The sequence below is a fragment of the Brienomyrus brachyistius genome, unplaced genomic scaffold (genome assembly GCF_023856365.1).
Source record: "Brienomyrus brachyistius isolate T26 unplaced genomic scaffold, BBRACH_0.4 scaffold61, whole genome shotgun sequence".
NCBI lineage: Eukaryota > Metazoa > Chordata > Actinopteri > Osteoglossiformes > Mormyridae > Brienomyrus > Brienomyrus brachyistius.
Genome location: NW_026042336.1, coordinates 942,072 through 961,261, shown reverse-complemented (window position 1 = coordinate 961,261; position 19,190 = coordinate 942,072). Strand labels below are relative to the sequence as shown.

General features: G+C 40.0%; 1 long non-coding RNA gene across 2 annotated transcripts; it reads right to left on the bottom strand.

Moving 5' to 3' along the window:
- Positions 1-3,454: 3,454 nt before the first annotated feature.
- LOC125725109 (uncharacterized) lies at positions 3,455-5,498 on the bottom strand. 2 transcript variants are annotated; one of them, XR_007387338.1, is made up of 2 exons: positions 4,480-5,498; positions 3,455-4,324 (listed from the first exon to the last, which is right to left on the bottom strand). It is a non-coding gene; the product is annotated as an uncharacterized LOC125725109 (long non-coding RNA). The 2 variants fall into 2 exon arrangements; XR_007387337.1 differs by having other exon boundaries at positions 4,635-5,498.
- Positions 5,499-19,190: the final 13,692 nt, after the last annotated feature.

The following is a 19,190-nucleotide window of genomic DNA, read 5'->3' as shown; positions in this document are numbered from 1 at the left end:
CACAGAGGCCTTCAGTAATTCATTTTTCTGCAAGAAAAGATGTTAAAATCCTCCATGAAACAAGAGGGGTAAGAGCAAAATCACTACCTAACAGACTGTATGTGCTCTTTTTTTCCCCATTGTATGTACTTTTAATAGTTTTATTCTGCATTATTTTTCAAAATACTGTACGAATATAGACAGTTTTGTTACATTTTGTTGTATAACTATGTGAAATCTTAAATCTTTCAAAGGAAAAAAATTCAAAGGAAAGCTTACAAGAAAGAGGTTGTAGTTCTATTTGTGCATGTTTGACCCATTGGTCATTTGTTTGGCCTACCCAAGTTTGTTTGCATGAAAAAGGGTTTGGCCTGGTCATGTTGGCCTGTTGGCCATTTTGACCCGTTGGTCACTGGTTGTGTAATACAATATTTTGGCCTGTTGGCCATTTTGACCCGTTGGTCACTGGTTGTGTAATACAATATTTTGGCCTGTTGGCCATTTTGACCCGTTGGTCACTGGTTGTGTAATACAATATGTTGGCCTGTTGGCCATTTTGACCCGTTGGTCACTGGTTGTGTAATACAATATGTTGGCCTGTTGGCCATTTTGACCCGTTGGTCACTGGTTTTCTTCTACAGTATATTGCCAAAAGTATGTGGATAACCATTCCAACGGATTTGATCAAGCAATAAGGGAAATCTTTGTTCCAGCATGTAAAGACAATTATGTGGGTTCAGTTTTTCACAACTGTTTTAAAATGTCCTTTTTGTGACATTAGATCCCAAAGAGAGGCTTACTGAGGCTAGCCTTGAACATGTTTGAAAATAAATGTTAAACAAGCACATATAATTATGACATTGTGGCGTCGGTATACTTTTGGCCATATTACAGTAGTGCAGGGACTCTACAAAAATGTCTGTGGTTTAACATTTATTTTGCGTTTTTAGTTAGAATGCTCTGGTCTGCTGAAGATCATGGCCAGGTGGAAGCAGTTGTTGGACCATACAAATTGTATGATACATCTTTCCGAACACTGCATGGGAATGAATGGTTGGCTGATGAGGTAAGAGACTGCTTAGTTATAAATGTATTAAAAAAGAATATCTAAAATTGTTATTAAATTTGTTTTCTATACTTCAGGTTATTGATGCATACTTGTTCATTCTCATTGAAAAACAGCAGGCAAGTGGGAATCATATTTATGTAACTTTTGTTTAATATTTCTTGTACTATAATTTAGTGTTAAAATAATTTTGTGTTTAACAGAAACCTGTTCATCAAGTCTGTGCTGTTGTTGCAACATCACTTTTTTCTGGACAGTTCCAGAGACTCAGAAAGGTAACTAATTTTTCACAGCATCTATATTAGTGATTATCTATAACAATAATTAATGATAACTTGGAATTGAACCTGTTCTTCAGATGAAGTTTCCAGAGGAGGGAATTTGGATATGTCCTGTAAATGTTGGAGCTCATTGGATTATATTGGTATGGTCACATTTTTTGCTTCTTCTATAACGCAATATAATTGACATTAATGAAATATTATTTGCATGTATTTTGACTATATATATTTTACTTGACGGCTAATGCAGCAAAATTCATACTCTTTGGATAAAGCATCTGCTAAATAAAAATAAATGTAGAGAGAATAACAGAACTGCACTGAATATTTTCAGATTGTCAACATGTGTGAAAAAGTTCTTGTGCTGATCGATCCATTGGCAAATGAAGGTGCTTATGAGCGCAGGTTTCTACGCAACTGGAGGTAACAGTTCTGTCTAAAGTTGTCTAAATTGACTGTTGCAATACAGAGCAAAGTTTAAGGCATTTTATGTAACGGAAATTGAGCTGAAGCTGTCACTAAAAGTGATCATTTGTCATTGTGAACATACCACAAGACATCACACAGTGCATCACAAATGAAATGTGACCTCTGCATTTAACACATTTAATTTATTATTATTTTTTACAATAATTAGGAATTTCTTGAGGACGACAGACTGTGGAGACCATGGAGCAAATTGGACAGTACAAGCTATGCAGCACAACAAGCAGGCTGATTCCAGCAGCTGTGGCATTTTAGCACTGATGGTTAACATTTTGTACTATTATTTTTGGCATTTATAAGTAAATTATACTTATACTGAACACACTAAAATGCAATGCAATTTTGCAGTTTTCTGAACATTATCTTGAGAGGGGAGACATCAGTGGTGTCAAGACATCTCCACAAGCAATAAACAAGGCAAGACTTGAAGTAGCCTGTGCACTGCTCCAGTGTAAAGGTGAGTAGAATCAAACACTTAGTGAAAGCAAATTAAAAAATGGACTACAAGGAGTTCCTACTTAATAATGTTAAATATAAAACTATTACACCTACAGTATAATAGTTATTTTGGCAACTTTAAAGAAAATATCAAATTTCTTTCAATTTAATACAACAAATAAAATACATGTGCATTTTTACTCACGTGAAATATACAGAGTGTGCGATAATGTACTCGTATAGAATCACAACAGTTTTAAACCTTATAAAAAAACATTGTTTCTAGGGAATGCAGATGACTTTTGTGTGGTTTGCTCATTGCTGGAAACTGATGCTGATAAGAGCATGATTGAAATGGTAATGTATAAAAGAATGTGTGTTTTGTACTATTAATTTACTTTAGCATGTCTGCATAGTGACATATAATTCGTCTCATTGTGTAATTATATGTACCTAATTGTTATTTTTTTTGCTTTTCTCACCTGTAGGTGCAGTGTGATATGTGCAGTAGGTGGGCACATTTTGAATGTGCCCAATATGAGAAAGACAGTTGTTTGCCATATCTGTGCAAAAAGTGTCAGAAAAAAGAATAATGTTCTCAATGATTTCATACTGTGTAAGCCCTGTTTAGAATGTCCTTAGAGTTTCCCGTATTTTGTATGTTTTATTTATATTTTCTTTTTTACATTAAAATTTTTTTTAACGAGTTTGACATATTTTACAAGTACTGGTGCAATAAAAAAGTAGAAGCATTATTTTGGTTTGGACTTGGTGTATTGCTTTTTTAAGTAAAGATGTTATTCAAAATACATTTAAATAAATAACTTTTGGGCGGCATGGTGGTGCAGTGGTTAGCACTGTGTACCTCACGCCTTTGGGACCCGGGTTCGAGTCTCTGCCTGAGTTACATGTGCGGAGTTTGCATGTTGTCCCCATGTCGTCATGGGGTTTCCTCCGGGTACTCCGGTTTCCCCCCACAGTCCAAAAACGTGCTGAGGATAATTTGAGTTGCTAAATTGCCCGTAGGTGTGCATGTTTAAGTGAATGGTGTGTGAGTGTGCCCTGCGATGGGCTGGCCCCCCCATCCTGGGTTGTTCCCTGCCTCGTGCCCATTGGGATCTGGGATAGGCTCCGGACCCCACGTGACCCAGTAGGATAAGTGGTTTGGAAAATGGATGGATAAATAACTTTTACTACACAATGCTTTAGATTTGTTATAAATTGATACATATAATTTTTGGTATAGAACAAAACATTACAGATAATTTGATGCCATCCTAATAGCACAAAATCACTTTGTGTTGCACTGTAAGCATTATTTTATAAGGGATATTAGTCTATCAAATTATGCTACACATACAATTTAAAAAACATGCTAATATACACTGAACAAAAATATAAATGCAACACTTTCGATTTTGCTCCCATTTTGCATGAGCTGAACTCAAAGATCTGAAACATTTTCTACATACACAAAAGACCCATTACTCTCAAATATTGTTCACAAATCTGTCTAAATCTGTGTTAGTAAGCACTTCTCCTTTGCCGAGATAATCCATCCCACCTCACAGGTGTGGCATATGAAGGTGCTGATTAGACAGCATGAATATTGCACAGGTGTGCCTTAGACTTATATTTTTGTTCAGTGTAAGTATAGACTATAGAGTATCAAACCATGCTCCCCATATTCAAACTGTGCACAAAGACTGAGTATTGATGTAATATTATGAGATTCTGCACTGGGAGCATTTTTCGATAGGGCACCTTAGTGTATCGAATTATGCTACTCTTGATATTTTAATGAAAGCTAATATAATAGAGTATCAAACCATGCTCCCCATATTCAAACTGTGCACAAAGACTGAGTATTGACGTGAAATCATGATATTCTGCACTGGGAGCATTTTTCGATAGGGCACCTTAGTGTATCGAATTATGCTACTCTTGATATTTTAATGAAAGCTAATATAATAGAGTATCAAACCATGCTCCCCATATTCAAACTGTGCACAAAGACTGAGTATTGATGTAATATTATGAGATTCTGCACTGGGAGCATTTTTCGATAGGGCACCTTAGTGTATCGAATTATGCTACTCTTGATATTTTAATGAAAGCTAATATAATAGAGTATCAAACCATGCTCCCCATATTCAAACTGTGCACAAAGACTGAGTATTGACGTGAAATCATGATATTCTGCACTGGGAGCATTTTTCGATAGGGCACCTTAGTGTATCGAATTATGCTACTCTTGATATTTTAATTAAAGCTAATATAATAGAGTATCAAACCATGCTCCCCATATTCAAACTGTGCACAAAGACTGAGTATTGACGTGAAATCATGATATTCTGCACTGGGAGCATTTTTCGATAGGGCACCTTAGTGTATCGAATTATGCTACCCTTGATATTTTAATTAAAGCTAATATAATAGAGTATCAAACCATGCTCCCCATATTCAAACTGTGCACAAAGACTGAGTATTGACGTGAAATCATGATATTCTGCACTGGGAGCATTTTTCGATAGGGCACCTTAGTGTATCGAATTATGCTACTCTTGATATTTTAATGAAAGCTAATATAATAGAGTATCAAACCATGCTCCCCATATTCAAACTGTGCACAAAGACTGAGTATTGACGTGAAATCATGATATTCTGCACTGGGAGCATTTTTCGATAGGGCACCTTAGTGTATCGAATTATGCTACTCTTGATATTTTAATTAAAGCTAATATAATAGAGTATCAAACCATGCTCCCCATATTCAAACTGTGCACAAAGACTGAGTATTGATGTAATATTATGAGATTCTGCACTGGGAGCATTTTTCGATAGGGCACCTTAGTGTATCGAATTATGCTACCCTTGATATTTTAATTAAAGCTAATATAATAGAGTATCAAACCATGCTCCCCATATTCAAACTGTGCACAAAGACTGAGTATTGATGTAATATTATGAGATTTTGCACTGGGAGCATCATGTGATAAGGGAAACAAATTTTCTCATAAATTTGATAAATAGCATGAAACCTTGCCCTACATATTTTTCTTTTTAATTTAAAGGATGATAATACAAATGCTATATTACTATGAAACATGTACTGTTATGGGAAATACACCATTTAAAAAGGAAACCATAAAGTAGCATTTTTCGATGCGGTAGCGTAAATCGATAGACTCTGCTATCGATTTGTGCTACGGTAGCATTTTTCGACAAAGTAGCATAAATCGACAGAACACCGGATTTCCGTTCGCATAGCCAATCTCCCACCATTCCGCATATTTTATCGTGGAGACCCCGGCAAATTACACCGCCGTTTTAGGGATCAGTAACATTTTTTGAAGTTTGGGAAGATTTTACTAACCAAATAGCTGTCTATCATCATCACTTCGATATAAGAGCACCCCCAATAAAAATAAAGACCACAAGTTTTAATGACATTAAAAACATGCAATAATTTTATCGACATGTACTACATTAGTATAGTATAAAAGAGTAAATAATCAAAGTAGCATAATATGATTTGAAGAATAAAACGAAATTTTGGAGAGCTAACAAACTGCTCACTTGAGCGCCATTTTCATTCGTAGAGTTTGCTGTGCTGCAAACGGTAAAGAATATTTACGTTGTTTCTATGGAAACTACTCCCACTGTCCGCTTAACATTAATGTAATAGTACGTACGTTGAAATTGGCTAATGAGTTGTATTACGCTACGTGCGTATTACGTCGTAACTCTTGCGTAACGTCCATTTTACCGGGGAATGTCGAAGACGTGCTATGTAGTTCAGATGTAGAAAGTTCTACGTTTCTTTTAAATGTTAAAGAAAGTTTCATAAAAACAAATTGTATAGCGAATGTTCAGTACAATAGGAAGCGTTATTTTATTCAAGCAAATGGAGCTGAGGTATAATATTTAAAGGAATGTTATTCAAAGGTAATAAGCTTCCACCACACTGCAGCTTAAATACACGCGTAATGAGGCAAAATACCGCTTTCTTAAATTAATTACATGATACGTGAATGTCCTGCTTTGTCTTCCAATAAGATAAGCTCGGTGGCTATAAAAACTCATACATTTAGCTGATACAAATTAATGTTGTCCTTTGGAAAAAAAAGTAGCTGATTTTTGGCTTGTTGAGGCTTCTACATATGACAAACCACAAGATGGCACTGCCTGAGCATGCTTTTAGAAATGTACTGGAGTGCCACTAGCAGGCAAGCAAGTTACTTTGCAAGCAATGCAATGGTGTTTGACATTCTGTTAGCTATATACGCAGGGATGGATATAACTGGTAAGCAAGTACGCATTCACCTTTAAAAGCGATATGTGCAGCAATCGGTTGTTGTAACAGTCTGAATTCGTATGTACTGCGATACGACAAGAAATTACCGTGCATTTTAACCTCTATTTTCCTTACTTCTTTATATTACGTTTTCTCTGCTTTATTTCAGTCAGTCTAACATATTGCGCCACAGCCTTCAACCCGAATTTTTATAGCAGACTTCAGTTAGGAGTACGCCTTAGTAATGATTAACCTGGGACTCACCAGGGAGGTGTGGGGGGATACTATTGTAAATTGCTTAGTTTTAACTATAACAGCCTTAATAATCCTATCAAACACAGTGAAATACTGCAATACCCTTATCGCTGAAGGTCTCGTATGATGCTCTTTCAAGAAACTCATTTTAAACCATCAGACTACAGGTGTGGATGGGCAGATCACATCTATCATTCTACAGTCTTTCTGCTGTAGAGCAAGGGATGTAGCAATATTGTTGCATACATCTATTCCCTTTGTTCTTTGCATATCTGATGTGGATTCCCGATCCAAATGGGAGATCTGTCATAATTACTAGTTTATTGTTCATTACGCCTGTACTATTGGTTAACGCATGTGCTCCTAATTGCGATGATATTTTCTTTAAGCGTCTGTTCTCACTGGTACCTGATACCTCTAAATATCACCTTATCTTGGGGAGTGATTTAAATTGTCGCTTTAATCCAAAATTAGATCATCCATCCCCCAAGATAGCTCTGCCTTCAAAATCTGTCGAAATGATAAATTCTTTTACCAAAGAATTTAATGTGTCAGGTGTTTTCACAATTCTTTAATCCCACTCGAAAAGAGTATAGTTTGTTTCTCTCAGATTCATCACACGTTTACCCAAATTTACTCTTTCTTAGTTGATAAGACTTCTTGCTCAATATCTGAGTAGCTATGATAAAATAGCTTTCTCAGATCATGCTCCAGTCTCCTCGAAAATTTTGTTAGAACATGGTGTCCTTGACGGTTCAACACTCAGTTGCTTTCTTTGTTGATTTTATTTCACAACAAATTGCCAATTTTCTTTCTTTAAATAAATCTCCAGATGTATTTGTTTCCATATCGCTGGAAACCTTGCAGACTGATACCAGTGGGCAGATTATCTGATATGTAAGCAATGATAGAGAGCTGTGGAAGGAGAAGATGGCATATTTAACACAGCGTGAAGCAGATCTTGACAATTGATATGTTTCTCCCCATCTGCTGATGTTTATAAGGAGCACCTAACGATACAAGCAGAGTATGAATTTCTAGTGTCTCAACATACTGCTGAACTACTGATGCAAACAAGGTCTCATTATTACGAGCAGATCCTCTAGAAATGAATAATGCATTCAAGCTTTTCTCTTCTCACTTGTTGTCTAGAGTTCAATAGTTTCTTTAGGGATTTAGCCATTCCTTCATAGGAATGTGTGGCTGTGAATGATTTAGATGTCACTATCACTCTCACTGTAACTGAACTGACCACCATGGCGGCTGCTTCGCAAAGTGGTTAATGTCCCAGACCCGATGGCTTTCCTTCAGAGTTCTATAAAAAGTTATGGCCCCAGTTGTCCTCTCTCCTATTGGACATGTTCAACAACCTGAACCTCTTGCCCAAGCTAATATTTCTCATGCTAAAAAAGGGGAAAGATCCTCATTCTTACACCTCCTTTCACCTAAAGGCTTATTGAATACGGACTAAGATCCTGTCCAAAGCACTGGCCCTTCAGGTTTGTTTGACCAGATTGAGGTCCTTGTCAGAATTTTGTTGGTGGTTCCAGTGTCCTCATGTGAAGCTGAGAGGAGCTTCAGTGCATTGCGCAGACTAAAGACGTGGCTAAGGGCTACTAGGGGCCAAGACAGACTTAACAGTCTGTTAGTCTGCAATATGCAGAAAGACGAGCTGGACAACTTTAACATAAACAACATATGCCAAGAGTTTGTGGGGCCCAGTGATACCAGGAAAAACACATTTGGTACTTTTGTTTAGTGTCTAGTGTGATGGTGTCCATGTGGCTGGTGGGGTAGGAGGCTTCTGAACCATGTGTTAGGCCTAGTGCCCTTATGGATTGTGCTTGTTTGTTATAATGAAATAAGCTTATAAACTAAACATAATATATTTTAAAGGTACATGTTTATATCAGTATCTACATGTAAAGGGAGCAGACACAGGATAAAGGTATTGAAGACCCTTGATATGATATTGCTGTTTTTGTTTTAGATTCCAAAGTTAACCCTTTATTTAATTTATCCCTTTTCCCCAAGTAGAATGATGCATTTACTTGTAATCTGTATTATTTTGCTTTGGAGTCGGAAGTTCCAAAATCACCAGGTAAGTTAATCGATTGTATGTGTTTTAACTACTAGACAGATGTAAATGATAAGCCTTAAGATTTATTTAAAATTAATTTATTGTTTTTTTGTAAATTAAAAACAGGAACCCTCATGGACCAAGACTTGAGGGCATTTGTACAATCCGCCTGTACAACTTTAACTGGTTCTGCAGTCTTTTTCTCCCCACAGCCTCTGCTTGTTCCCTTCTTCTCTTTCTGTCTTCCCTCCAGGAGAGCTCCTCAGGCATCTCCAGCCTGTAATTCCTGGGAAATGCCACCTGCCACCCATCCTTGGAAGCGTCGCCCATTCTCAGGATCTCATACATCACCATTCATCACAGTCACAGCGCTTGCAGACATCTAGATAAAAGGAAAAGCCCATTTTTAAAAAAACTTACACCTTAAATTTTCCTCTAATTACCATTTTATTCTTTTAAATTTCATTATGTTTAATTACATTTAGTATGGATTAAGGCACAGTCAGCCTGGATTAAGGCATCACCAGCCTGGCATCAGACTCTCCGGACAATGCCAGCCCAGAGGGGGCTGACCTGGAGGACATTCCCCCGGAGGACATGGAGTGGGAGCCTCCAGGTCTTGCCCTGAGTCCCACTCCGTGGTGTCAGCCCCGTGGCCAAAGTTTCCCCAGCCGAGGAGGCTATCGCCGCGACAACGGCAGGGTCAACGGAAATCCAGTCGTGGGCTGAGGTCCAGGAGGAAAAAACGAGGTTATGCTACCCAGACCTGCCTCCTGATCCAGGCTTGGTCCAAGATGGTCTTTCAGGGTATCCCATTCAATGATTCCCAAAAGGAACCACATCCGGTCTCCTCATGGCGCTGGTACTGGCCTGTGTTTTTGTTTTGCAGGGTCCCTGGTTTGGTCCAGTTCCTGTCCTGCCTGCCCCTCGACACCCTCCAACTCTGCCAACCCCTCGCCGTCTACCGATGCTGTTCTTCCCTCGGCTGCCGCAGACGAGTGGAGCTTCTACAGACCCAGACAGGATTCCAAAGGCCCCCCTGGCCGTGACCCTTCTGCGGCACCCCGGAGCCCATCAGAGGCCCTGAACTGTTCACTTTACCTCCCATGCTACCTAGTGTCTTGCCCCTCCTAATACCTCAGTCTTTGGTCTGTAGTCTTGCTTCCCCGTGGCTCTCCCTGGTTTCACCTCTTAGCCCGATTTCACTGTTCCAGCCCCCACTCCAGTCACTCTTGCTTCCCGCTTTAGGTTCCCCTCTCTTGGCCATATTATTGTTGCACTGGTTCCGTTGCTTGCCTGTCTTGTCTGGTTGTGTCCTGCCTTGTCTGTCCCTGTGCCATCTTTGGTCCTTTTGATGCCCAATCCCTCCCTTTTGTCTCCTTCTACTGTGTCCTTTGTTCCCACTTACCCACTGACACCCACTGTGTGTCTTTTGGTCCATAGTCAGCATCCCTGTTGGATTACCTGGCCTGTCATGAGTTGTGTCCTGGGGGTTAGTCTCCCCTGTTGTCCTTGGTTTTGCCCTGGTCTGTGTGTCCCCTTAATGATGCCCTTGTACCCGGAGGGCACAGGATTGGGAGGGGGGCGTTTACTGTCATGTCTTGCCCATTTAGTCAACCTTACCCTCCAGTTCTCCTCCCTGATGAGCCACGCTTGATGTCTATTAGTCTCACCCCATGTTCCTCCCCTTCTGTCAGTCACTATCAGCTTCCTTGTGTTTTCCCATTCCTTAGTCTGGTAAAGTGCCCAGTCCTATCTTCTCCAGTTGTATCCTTGTCTGTTTGCGTCTCTGTGCCAAAACCTGGTGGTCAATAAAACTCCCCACGAAGGGGATTCTGCCCTACAGCTTGCATTTGGGTCCTACTTCCCACCGGTGACGTGACAGAGGAATACATGCTTAGTGCCAGGCAGAAATCTTTGATTTTGCATCCATATGGTGACTTGGTGAAGTTAGCTGATAGTTCTCTTGATTCCAAAGACATATGATTCTTGTCTGTGCATTATGCATATCCAAAGTTAAGAGCTTCAGATTAATAGTGCGAAAAACGCATCTTGCGTTTGTCGAGTTCGAAGGGTTAACTCACTGAATATTTATGTTACGCCGAACATGACTCATTGTCGTTTTGGACAGTAAGCACTTTATGTATTTCATCCATTGCTCCTTTTCCTTATGGTATACAGCCGCTTTATACATGTGGAGACTCGCACACATTTTTTACATTCCATTACTTTCACACATTTTACTGTCATTGTACATCTCTTCTGATGTCGCATTTATTTATTTGTTTATTTATAACCTGGTAACTGCACACTGCACAAATACAAATAAATGATGAATTACCAAAACCTTAAATACTGTACAGAAGGATAAACTCAATTTTTCCTGAAAAAATCTACACACAGATATAAAAATATAATATTCCCATCAAAATCACACATGCACAGCCAAAAATGTAGGCAGTAACTATATACTGCTTTGCCAAACAGATACAGGTATCAGACACAGAAAACATCAACTTGTTCATTATACTCTTTGTTTATTAGAAAACTGGGTACATCATCCAGCAGAAGGAAAAATAGGCCGACCATTTAAGACAGAGAATACATTCAGCAAACTGAATGTGACCTTCACTGCCAGACATGCAAAGTGTTAAAAGGTGCAGTGTTATACTGTACATAACATTTTAATTAAAGATATTCAAATTTAATATAGTGTACTTTAGTGAACTTTTGTTATCTTCCTCGCACAAATATGTGAATTCGTCCCATACTGAAAGAAATTACCCTTTATGCCCTCACCGATGTGAATTGGCACAAATTTCCACAGCTTTCTCACCATAGCCAGCCATTTTCTGCATAATCATAATCAATTCCAACTCCTGCTATTATTTCTTTCACTGCAGACAGAATGACGTGGCCTTCCATCCACTTCAGTCTCATTCATTCTGCAATATGGGTGCTTGTGGTTATTAAGCAAGCAAGCAAATGATCCATCTTCTTCTGCAGTATCAGCACTTAAAGGAGAAAGTCAGTGTGAGAATAGGTGACTGCAGTGACTGTCCTTCCGTGCCATCAATGTGTGCAGGGAGTAAGACCAGAGTACAGACGCACAAAGCTTATATTTCTTGCTTTTACCAAAAACAAGTACCTCTGCTTCAATGTAATCGTTTAAAGCCAGACAACTCCAAGCTGAAAAATAAATATGTCCAGCTGTTGCCTGAGAACCGCTGCGATGTTTCTATTTCAAATACAAGCTCGAATCCATCCATCCATCCTATGTAACCGGGGGTCCGGCGTCGGCTGTCAGAGGGCTGAAATGGCAGACGATGTCGGTAATCCAGGTCGGCTGATGGTAGATGGCAGTAAGCACGCCAGGCATGACTCGGAGCCAAGGAGGCGAAGCAGAGATCGGTACACAGGAAGACAGGAACACAAGGAGGGGAAAAACGCTTGCACGCTGCATAAACCACGAAGATCTCGCGTCTGGCCAGAAATAAGAGACTGAGAAGGGGAAGGTTGACCACAGATGGGAGGGGCGGGGTTCCAAAGTGGAACCACACCTCCTCAGGCACTTCCATCTCCTGCCAACATTCCTCTGTCCTTTATTTCCCTTCACACTGCACTCCTATCATGCTCCACAACCACAAACCTCTGAAATCTCCTACACTCTCTGCACTCGACTGACTCCTTACCAGCTTCTCTCCTGCCGCTGCCTGCACTCCTTCATGTTCTGTCGGCACCCAAACCACCTGCTTTGCTCGCCCCATCATTTCTCCCAGATCCAGCATGGGCTGATTAAAAGCCACTGCTAAGGGGGGATACTCCTCTGGTGTGTTGTACCATTCCCACCAGTCCTCCGTATCTGAATGGCTACTCCCTCAGGGCCTAATGTTATCCAGTCTGTCGTCATGCAAGATTCTGGAACATGCAGGTTGGACAGGTGTGTCTATGCTGATCACAGCTCCAGCACACCAGCTGAATCAGCCTGTTCCCCAGTCTCTCCGTGGTCTAGGATCATCAAATTTGTGAGTAAATGGGTGCCCTCTGAGGAAACCCCCATCCATTGTATATACTCACCTGTTCTAATTAGGAACCGGAGGCCAATTAGTGGCCTTATTTTTTTGGCGGTGACTGACTCAATTTCCTCGTCAGCTCCCTCTCATGCTCTTCAGCAGAGTCCTCCTCCTCTCTGTACAAGTCAATAGCGTGGATCAGCTGCTCCTCAGGAATAGTAATAAGCCCCGCCACTTGCCTTAGCCTGCTTCTCACTGGCTTCAGAAGCATGTCCTGCAGTGCCCTCCGGTACAGACCTCTGAACACCGAATCCTGCAGGTCCTGCTCTGCCTCAGTGCTCCACCGCTTTTCTTGGGCTTGCAGATAGGCAGCTGGGCTCTCCCCCTCCTTTACAGGCTCCACCTTCATTTCAGCCACACCCAGTCCCTGTCACCACTGCCAGCATTCTCTCCATTCCGTCTATCCCCAGGACACAAGCCTGAACCGCTTTTATGTCCCCCATCACCAAGAGCAGTCCCATAGTTTCCTCCTCAAATACTTTCATCCATTTTCCAGCTCCGTCTGCCAGGACTGTTCTGCCCATGACACATACTGTGTCTGTGCTCCTTTCACCACCAGGGGGAGCATCAGAGTGTCCCTATCGGGGGTCTCACAGCCCTCCTGCTTCCCACTGTTCTATGATCTGCATTATCCTCCTCTACTCCTTCCTCACTATCCATTTGAATCTCCTTCTCCTGAAACTGACTCCATCGTCTACATGGAGGGTTAGGGCTGTCCATCAGATGCATCAGCCCTTCTGCAGCCCTACCACTTGCTCCGCACCCCACCTTTATATCACCCCCTTTTTTCTTAAACCCACATGCCTGGCCTTCTATTATTATATCACTCCTTCGCAGTCCTTCCTTCACGGTCTGCCGCCGCAGGTCGCTCACTTCCCTGTACCCATATAAACAACTTTCTTCATCCTTCTGTTTCTTCCCCTCTGAACTTTACCTTGCCCTCTATTACTGGAAAGTGGCCCTTAAATATCAGAGGTGGCCCTTCTACTAACAGATACAGTCCCTGATACTGAGGAAGTCGTAACTCCTCCTGCTCTGCTTCACCTTTGACTCCTGCCTGATTCTCACTCATCACTCTCTCATCACTTTCTGCTCTTTTCTCCAGGCCTCTCCCTTTGCCATAACCTCAGAACCTCCAGTTGCTCACTCCTTTTCTTGTTACGCCTTTCTGTGTTCTAATTAGCCTTATGATACTTTATCAGAGTCTCCATCTATTCACACACTGCCACATCCAGAAATATAGCAGAAATATAAAGTACAGATATTTTATGGGTTCCACTGAAATAAAGGTAGCTAATTATAAGAAAGATCTCAGTGTGTATGTTGCTGCTTCCATGTCCCACTCTCGCCAGTGTGGGGAAGCAATAAAAAAGGCAAATAGAATGTTGGGTTACATCTCTAGCTGTGTGGAGTTTAAGTCAAAGGAAGTGATGCTACGATTATATAATTCCTTGGTAAGACCCCACCTAGAATATTGTGTGCAGGTTTGGTCACCATACCTTAAGATGGACATTGCTGCCTTGGAAAAGGTGCAACGTAGGGCTACGAGAATGATTCCCGGTCTTAGAGGAATGTCTTATGAGGACAGGTTAGTTGAGCTGAATCTGTTCAGCCTCGAGCAAAGGCGACTAAGTGGGGGCATGAGCCAGTTATATAAGATTCTAACAGGTCTGGATGGTGAGTGACATGACATACTAGAACTCGTGGCCACAAGTGGAATTTAGCGGGAGAACATTTTAAAACGAATTTGAGGAAGCACTTCTTTACACAGCGTGTAGTTAGAGTATGGAATAGTCTTCCTACTAGTGTAGCGCAAGCTAAAACCCTGGGTTTCTTTAAATCAGAGCTAGATAAGATTTTACCAACTCTGAGCTGTTAGGTAAGTTTTTCCCAAAAGTGCTTGATTGGCCGGATGGCTTCCTCTCGTTAGTAAATTTCTTATGTTCTTAAGGTTACTTTTCCTATAGAACAAGTCTATACATTGTACTTTTATTAAACAAACGAAATAGCCTTATGCTATTTATCTTATTTACACAAATGCTTGTTATTTTTGTCTCTACATGGTCGCGCCTTTACAATTCTCCTCTGCTCTCTGTATTGCGCATGGCGGACTTCCGCCCCGATGCAGACAGGTGAGCACACTCCCACCAGCGGACAGAGAGCGTGCGTCGGAAAATATGTCACGTCAACCATCTCAAAAGCAGACAAAAATATCTGCTGTGCCATTTATCTGTGTATGACTCCTCAGATCTCCAGTCCGGTCAAAAGTTTCACTAATTATCTACTTCTTCCCTTGCATGTTTAGTCCTATACTGAACTCCCTGTTCACTACACCTTACACATCTTAAGTTTAAGATTTGTCCAAATTTTACAGTAACCTACCCACACTTATATTACAGAGAATGTTTTTTGCATTAAAGCTCGCAAATACTAAATTTGATTCCACAGTTATGGCTTTAGATACCGAGGGATCCTGGTATATCATACTTATACAAAACTAATTATGGTAAATTACTATGTGAAATAAAGAATTATCTCAAAGATGGGAAATCCTCCCTCTATCCTTATTGGGGAGAGTGGAGAGCATTAGAATGAACATACCACCTAGGCTTCTCTTTATGTTCCAGTCCCTGCCCATAGGGGTCCCTATATCCACATTCAAAACGCTCAATAAATGGTTATCCAAATTTACCTGGCAAAACAAAAGACCCAGGATTGAACTGAAAAGACTGTTAAACCCAAAAGAGAATGCCGGTCCTGACTTGCCTAATTAAAAAAATTATTACTTGGCAGCCCAACTTATATCAGTAGTGGTATGGATTACCAGGACAGGGAGGCTCAGTGGGTGGGAATGGAACAGAGTATCTGCCCAAATTTGCCGCTGGACATAGCAATTATTTTTAATCAAGATACACGGAAAGTAAATAAAATCAATAACATTTGGATAGGAAACACTCTGAAAAGTGAGAGAGAGGCTGGGACGCCCTTCATCAATATCAAGATCAATGAAAATTGCACAGAATGTTGATTTTTCTACCATCTAAATTAGATACAGGGTTTAAGACATGGGGAGAAAAGAGGTTTAACCAGTTGGATCAGTTGTGTGATGGAGGAGATCTAATGTCCTTCGAACATCTTAGAAATAAATGTGGCCTCCCAGTGCCCGATTGTTTTAGATACCTACAGTCAACAAATATATTGTTTATATGAACAATTAAAGGATTGGTTAAAAAGAACATTATATCATATATTTATAAAATATTGCAAAAAGAGTCAACAGTGTTAATAAAGAAAAATGAGAACTAGAGATGAATACTATCATTAACGATGAAGATTGGACTCATTCATGTAAAGAAGGACACAGAATAACAAACAGTCCTACATGGTAGGAATTTGATTGGAAAGTTAAGATGAGATACTTTAAGACTCCCCTTCTCACCTCTACGTTTGGCAACACCTCTAATCAGGGGTTTATTTGAGGGGTTGTGACCTGGTAGGAGACCACACCCACATTTTTTGGGATTGTCCAAAACTGTCAGAGTATTGGCAAAATATACAGGAAGAGATAAAAAAAATGTTTGAACATAAAATTACCACTTGAACCAGCTCGTTTCATACTAGGAATTATGCCACAGAATATAGTGCATGAAAATAAGGTTGTATTACAGAGAGTTCTTCTTGTAATTGCCAGGAGGATGATAACGATCTCCTGGCTAAAACCCCAGCCACCCACGACAGTACAATGGAAAGAAAGAGGAAAGAAAGTGTATAATATGGAATTTATAACTGAAAAATTGTTAACGAGAACAGAGTGTTTTGTGGAAGAAATTTCTCGAAGTCCGATGTTTAAGTGTTTGACAGAACTTTATTATTCGATGAGCTCACAGGGAACAGACACTCAGCAAGCATGCGTCTTGTGTTCTGCTCCCCGAGCAACAAATGCATACATCTTTTATGGCCTAAAATGCGACAGTCATCTGACAAATCAAGGACAAATCGGATTTTTGGACGTTCCAGTTACTTCTGCCTTTCAAGGTCCAGGCAGTTCAAAGAAAGTTTGGCCATTTGGAGATACCAGTTTCTTCTACGTTTTCAAGGTCCACCTATCAGCTTAGAACAAGTCTATCTATTTGGGACTTTTCCTTTTGCTATATTATTCTAGGACTCCTTGTTCTCTTTTTCTACATTTTATGTTATCCAATACCATGCATTCATTTTATAATATCTTCTGCAACAGCTTACTTCTCAGGTCATGCCTTTGCTTTGACCTGGGCCTCTTGCTAAACAAGCAATATATGGCAAACATGTTAGTTCCTCTATAGAAAATAGAAATTTCTTACTTAAGCAGATTTGCATTCTTGTTTGATACATTCAATTAATGACAAGTAAATTACATTGTTTCAACCACTATGTGTAAATCAACAACACATTGTAAACTCAGTTGTTAATTACTGATTAGGTAATGCATTTTGCATAATCATCTATATTCCATTATTGATTACTGATTAGCATAATCAAGAATTTTCTATCACAGTTTCTTTACCAAATGACTTCCAATCTGTAATTTTCTTTTTTCAACAGAAGTATGGCACTTAGGAAAGGATAGGGTTGAATTGAGACTTCCATGTACAGCACTGTGCAAAAATCTTAGGCAGGCAAAGAAAATGATGTTTAGATTGTCCTCGTGTTGCTGTAAAACTATGATATTATGCCTGTCAAAGTGTGTCAGCTTAGCCATTTCAGAACCTCTGCTAACATCATCCTAGTATTTGCAGCGACCGTCCAGTGCAGCCATGTAGTTTTTGACTTGGCCACTATGACACCTCATGCAGCTAGTCAATCTGTCAAAATCATGGAACGGCTGAGGTGCCCCTGAGGAGAAGTTTGGGAACTGAAGCGGTGTTCATCTAGCCATCCGACTAGATATCAGTATCTTTTTAGAAAAGAGAAGAAATTATTACTAGTTTTTATTGTGTTCCTCTTAATTTACACGTTTTAATGTTAAATTGTGTTATTTGTTCTAAGCCAAAGTACACTTGCTACCCAGATAAACAGCTTTAAACATTTCTTTGGACTGCCTAAGACTTTTGCACAGTACTGTATATCTTAGAACATAAGAAATTTACAAATTAGAGGAGCCCATTCGGCCCATCAAGCTCGTTTGGGAAGAACTTAACTAATAGCTCAGAGTTGTTAAAATCTTATCCAGCTCTGATTTAACCATCTCTCTCAATATAATATTGGGATCATTTATTCTCTTCAGAGGCCTCCATAGAATAATGCATCCATCCTCTCAATTATGTTTAGACAGACGTATCCTAAGGCACCAGGGCAACAACAGTCAGAATAACAACAGAATCATCAATTTCACAGCTAGTTTTAAAAATTGCTTTAATGCAGAGTGATTACAGAAAAAAAGATAAGCAAATTAGGTAATATTAACAAAATTATTAAAACATGTAGAGTAATAGACATATTTGTCTTTCAGACATATTGTGCTTTTTTAAGAGCAGAAGGGATACATTAAATCAGGATTATATTTTGTTTTTAATGATATATATATATATAATTTTTTTAAATTTACATCATTATAAATGAGAACTATAAGTGATTGCTAATTACTGTTAACTAATTTCCTGTATGATCTTTCTCCCCTTCAGTCTTAAAAATAATTATATGTCAGGGGGCCAATCAGTGGAGGCACACGGACACGGTGGACGGTTATCCTATTTGTTCAGCGCCAGCCCAACAAGTAGAAAATTCAGCACCACGGACAGTGATCTGTGCTACTATGACGTCAGGTCCTTTCATTGGCTCCATATATTTTTCTAGAAATAACTAATTGGCTCTTTTCTAGAAATGTCCAGCCTATATGTGTGACGCCCGCTCCGTCCGCTCCTCGTGTGTGCCACGCCCCCTGATTACCCACGTGTGCTTCCCTGATCGTCTCCAGCTTTGTCCATTTACTTTGCTTGGTCCTGTCTTATTTAAGTCCTGGTCTTACCTGTTTGCCTTGTCTGTCATTGATGTTTGTTTGCGTGAGATCCCCGTTCTCGTTATTAAATCCCTGGTTTACCCCGACTTCTGCCTGTCCGCCTGCTTCCTGCCCGTTCGCCTCGCACGATCGCCGCTCTGCCCGCGAACGCGGCCGTCTCCCGTGACAATATGAAGAGAATATTTTATTTTTATTTAGACTAAGAAACTACAGAAAATCAGCTCTGCATGTGATCTCCCC